This window comes from Myotis myotis, unplaced genomic scaffold, assembly GCF_014108235.1.
Source record: "Myotis myotis isolate mMyoMyo1 unplaced genomic scaffold, mMyoMyo1.p scaffold_m19_p_3, whole genome shotgun sequence".
Classification (NCBI taxonomy): domain Eukaryota; kingdom Metazoa; phylum Chordata; class Mammalia; order Chiroptera; family Vespertilionidae; genus Myotis; species Myotis myotis.
In genome coordinates, this window is record NW_023416335.1 from 93,185,571 (window position 1) to 93,191,570 (window position 6,000).

Sequence of the window (6,000 nt, forward strand, 5' to 3'; positions counted from 1 at the left end):
CTGGTTGGCTTCTTTCCTGTGCCACATTGTTTATTGTTTTTTAACAAGGGGCCCATATATTCATTTACACTGGGCCCTGCAAATTGTGGGACTGATCCTGCTGAAAGGACTGGTAGGTGAATGACCTCTATGGGAAGCTGACAAATTACCTGACAGAATCGGTTTTGTGGCCCCGGCCTGAACCTGTGAACCTGTGGGTCAATTGGGACTCAGCCTGTAGATCAAGCATGTCAAACTCAAAGGCTAACACTGGCCAAATAAATAAGGTTTAAGTTTATGTGACCCACAAAAAAATAAAAATAAAAGCTTCAATTTTCATAGAAATGTAGGTTTATTTCAATAGAGACATGCTGAATACAAAGGGCTGAAATAAATGAGTAATCGTTAACATAAAATAATAGAACATTTTAATAAAGGTTAATATTTTTCCTTGAACATTAACTTACCAAACACTGAATAACTGCACAAATTAATAAGCGTAACACAAATAAACCTATTTTTCTTGTTCTCCAAAAGCAAAATATTTTCTGTTGCACACACCAAACAAGTCAGTCCAAGACTAATGACGTGGCAATCGGCTGCTAAAATATTCACTGCTAGTATTAGTGGAGAGAAATGGTGCCACCTGCGCATAAGGCGTGTAAGGGAAATGAGTGCAACACGATTATAGTAATCAGTCATTAGCAAACGTTGTAGTTCGTTATTAATAATTATGTATAACAGGATATTGTAAAAATTAAGTTACAGAATTTTTATTAAAACGTTTCTTACATACCGTTATATTGGCTGGGCTGCAAAAATATTCGTTGTGGGCCCTGAGTTTGACATGCTTGCTATAGATAATATGCATGTGTGGCAGGATAATAAGAAGCTAGAAAATTCTTGGATAAGGGGAAACTGAGATGAGAAAATTAAACAAGGCCAAACAATTTGGGCAGCTGGCACCCAGCTTTTGAATCAAAAGACCTTATCTTCCCCAAACAAAGACACTTGAGAGCAAATGGTTTATACCTTCCTCCTTAACCAGAGAATAAATAACTTAAATTGCCCTGGCCTGGGTAAATAGAGAACAAAGACCCAATTAATGCCACTTGTGCCATCTAAACTCAAAGACAAATGATGTCTGGGGACAAGTAACAAAAACCCTGAAAGCATTTGGATGGTATTACTTGGGGGATGTTAGGTAGAATAGATAGCTGCTAGGGCAAGAGGTGGGGAAAGGGGAGTTTATCTCACCCACTGAACAAAGAAGTCAGCAATCTTGGGACTTGCCAAGATAAAATCACCAGGTATTCTCATTAATTCTGGGAAAAGTTGCAACAATGTAAAAGGGGGGACCTTGAAATCTAGTCTATCCAGCAGGGGAACCTTGAAACTTATAGAGAGGAAAAGTATAAAACCCTTGAATCCCCCCCAACAGGGTGCTCAGACTAGTTGAGTTGCCCACTGTGCTTTATGCTAACTGTATTATTAATCACTAGAGGCCCGGTGCATGAAATTTGTGCACTTGAGGGGTTCCCTCAGCCCCGCCTGCACCCTCTCGCAGTCCGGGAGCCCTCAGGGGATGTCCAACTGACATAGAGGCGGAAGAGGCTCCCGCCACTGCCACTGTGCTCAAAAACAGTGAGCCCAGCTTGTGGCTTAGCAGCGTTCCCCCTGTGGGAGCACACTGACCACCAGGGGGCAGCTCCTGCGTTGAGTGTCTGCCCCTTGGTGGTCAGTGTGCATCATAGCAACCAGTCATTCCACCTTTCAGTTGATATGCATATTACCCTTTTATTATATAGTATAATTCCCTTGCTTTCCTTCTTTAATAAATTTGCTTGCTTTGCTTCAACAGTGCTTTGTCACTTGTCTGAATTCTTTCCCATGAAGGTGACAAGAGCCAAGGGGGGAGACCCAGCCCCCTTTGACTTGGGCAGCTCTCTGGTAACATATCTATTCAAAGTAATGTTTTTATTTTGAGAAAACATTTAAATTAAAATAATTTCTTTCTTTCTACTATTATTAAATACAAATCACTGAATAAAAATTTTCTTCAAACTGAGTTTCATTGTAACTGAACCCCTTATGATGTTAATATCCCTAGTATTTTTGGCAGCTAGAATTAAGTAATTTAATTCTTTTTTTAAAGAAACTCTACTTTTAAAAAACATTTATTTTAGAGAGAATAAGAAAAAGAGAGAAAGAAACATCAATGTGAGAGAAAAACATCAATTGGTTGCCTCCCATACACACCCTGACTGGGGATCAAACCTGCAACCTGGATATGTGCCCTGACCAGGAATCGAACTGGAGATTCTTACAGTGCACCAGCTGATGCTCAATCAACTGAGCCAGGGCATTTAATTCATAATTAGAATATAGGTATATGTTTAACTAAATGTTTCAATTGATTTGGCTGTCATGTAGCTTATGGTCAAAGAAAGCATGTTAATCATGTTCTGAAGGACTGCCTATCAATCAAGTTTGAGGAGAAATGTTTAAAAGTACACTTTGCTTGTGATAATAGAAAATATAACTAGTTAAGTAGAAAACAATCCTATCTAATAATAGACAAACATGGTAATTGACCATATCTTTGCTATGCCTCCCATTGGCTAATCAGCATGATATGCAAATTAACCACCAACAAAGATGGTGGCTAATTTGCATACTGCAGGCAGGGCGGGACGGCACAGCCACCAGCACGAGAGCTGCCATCCAGGCCCCCATGTGCGACCCCAGAAGCTGCCTGCCTGCCTCCCGTCGGGCCACAGGCCAGCCCCAGAAGCTCCAGAAGCTGCCAAGAAGCCAGTGATCAAGGGAGATGGGGGTCACCCACCCAGGCCTGACGCCTCTGGCAGAGGCGTCAGGCCTGGGCAAGGGGCCAATCTGACAATCGGAGGGTGATGGGGGTCGACGCCTCTGGCAGAGGCGTCAGGCCTGGGCAAGGGGCCAATCTGACAATCGGAGGGTGATGGGGGTCGACGCCTCTGGCAGAGGCGTCAGGCCTAGGCGAGGGAGGAGCCGGTGATCAGGGGGATATGGGAGTCCCCTGCCCAGGCCTGAAGCCTGGGCCAGAGGCGTCAGGCCTGGGTCGGGGGGGGGCCAAGCAGGCGATTGGTGTGAACTACAGAGGAAACACCTTTTCTGACTGCTCATTGGCTAAGCTCCCTGTATGCCACTGGTAATATTCTTTGTAACTTGGGTAATAAGAATCCAAAAAGGTGATCTGGGGTTTTTCACCACACTCCTGGCGAAAAAAATGAAGGTCCACTGCTGGAGGGCCAAGAAATGTCATTTCCTGCCCTAGCCGGTTTGGCTCAGTGGATAATGCCTCAGCCTGATGACCGCAGGGTCTGGGTTCAATTTTGACCAAGGGCATGTACCTAGGTTGCAGGCTCCTCCCTGGCTGGGGCCCAGGTCAGGGCTCATGCAGGGGGCAACCAATCAAAGTGTTCCTCTCACTTTGATGTTTCTCTCTGTCTTTCCCTTTCTCTTCCACATTCTCTAAAAATCAATGGAAACATATCCTCAGGTGGGGATAAAAAAAAATAATAAAGAAATTATTATTGTATGAAAGATACATCTTGAAAATGCCTAAAGAAAGTTGTCATTTTTTCATGGTGAAGGGACTGGAGTCCATGTTGATGAAAAAACCTTGCTGGCTGTGGTGACTGGCAGTGGCTGCAGCAGCGGGGTGATGGGGCTGGTGCCTTCCCCTGATCAGCCCGGTCACCTCCCACAAAGGGAGGCCAGACTGCGGCTTAGGCCCTTTCTCCAAGGGGAGCAGGGAACGGGCCTAAGCCGTCACTAGGACATCCCCTGAGGGCTCCCAGTATGTGAGAGGATGCAGGCTGGGCTGAGGGACACCCCTCCCCAACCCCCAAGCACGAATTTCATGCACCGGGCCCCCTAGTAATTAAATAATAGCAATAACCACAAAATATCTAGTTTCTGCTTTTTGTTTTAAAAATAACATAATTGACACACAAGTATGAGATATTTTGCAGAATCTTGGTTCTTCAACCCAGCAACCCTTGGTCTCACAATATAATTTTGCGTTGCTGATGTATTATTTTTTTCTGTCAAGCAGGAGGAGTTAACTCCAGAGCCACAGGAGTTATCAAAAATTTGTATCTATGACTAAAGAAACACCAATTTCTCTTTCAGTTCCATGGAACTTCCCCTCTCTTACTACATAGCCACATAAAAACTTTCTACTTTTCCTTTTTGAGAGAGACAGGCTTGAAAGATCTTTCTCTCCCCTCATCTCATATCCACCAAATCCAATAAAACTTTATCTCCAAGCACTGGTGTCTCAATGTTTTGACCTACTAGCACATCATATACACAAACCTGAATTTTGGGAGGTGATTCTGCAATATCACAACTAAAACAACTCTGCAAGTTGTTTAGAACTGATAGAAAATATACTTTTTCATTTTTATTTTTTATTAATTATCTGTTTTAATTTTTCAATTATACTTGACATAAAATACGGGGGGGGGGGGAAAGTAGGTCTATGGTTGTGAGTACATGAAACATTTTGTTCTTGTATTACTATTTATTAATTATTGTATTATTTTCTTACAAACAACTTAAAGCCTACTTTTGCCCCACCCTGCATATTAGTTTCAGGTGTACATCATGATTAGACATGTATGTCACTTACAAAGTGGTCATCCTAATAAGTCTAGTACCCATCTGACATTATACAATATTATTGATTATATTCCCTATGCTGTACTATGCATCTCCTGACTGTTTTTATAACTGGCAATTTATACCCCTTAAGCTGTTCTCCTTTTATACCCATCCCTCCTAACCCCCTCCCATCTGGCAACCATCAAAATGTTCTCTATATTTATGAGTTTGTTTCTGTTTTATTTGTTTTTTAGATTTCACATGTAAGTGAAATCATATGGTTTTTGTCTTTCTCTGTCTGACTTATTTAACTTAGCATAATACCTTCTAGGTTCATCCATGGGGTTGCAAATGGCAAGATTTCATTCTTCTTTATGACTTAGTAATATTCCACTGAATAATGTATCACATATTCCATATGAGTTCGTCTATTGATTGACACTTAGGTTGCTTCCATACATTGGCTATTGTAAATAATGCTGCAATGACCATAAGGGTGTATATGTCTTTTGAATTAGTATTTAGGTTTTCTTTTGATAAATACCTAAAAGTAGGATTGCTTGGTTATATAGTAGTTCTACTTTTAATTTTTTAAAGAACCTCTATATTGTTTTCCATACTGGCTACACCAATTTACAATCCCACCAACAGTGCAGGAGGGTTCTCTTTTCTCCACATCCATGCCAACACTTGTTGTTTGTTGATTTATTGCTGATAACTATTCTGACAGGTGTGAGGTGATATTTCATTATGGGTTTATTTGCATTTTCCTGATGATTAGTAATGTTGAGCATATTTCATCTCTATTGGCCATCTGTATGTCCTTTTTGGAGAAATGTCTATTCAGGTCCTCTGCACATTATAAAATTTGATTGTTTGTCTTTTTTGTGGTGTTAACTTGTGTTAATTTCTTATATATTTTGGATATTAACCCTTAATCAGATGTATCATTGGCAAATATTTTCTTCCATTCAGTAGGTTGTCCTTTCCTTTTATTGATGGTTTCCCTTCTTGTGCAAAAACTGTTTAGTTTGAAGTAGCCCCATTTATTTCTTTTTCTTTTATTTCCTTTGCCTGAAGAAACATATTAAAAAAATATTACTAAGGAGATGCCAAAGAGTTCACTGCCTATATTTTCTTCTAATAATTTTCAGGTCTTATATTTTCAGTTTGTTGTTGTATATAGTGTGAAAAGTGATACAGTTTTATTCTTTTGCAGGTTCTGTCTAGTTTTCCAAACACCATTTATTAAATAGACTGTTTTTATCCCATTGCATATTTTTGCCTCCATTACTATAGATTAATTGACCACATAGGTTTGGGGTTATTTCTGGGTTCCCTATTCTGTTCCACTGACCTGTATGTCTCTTT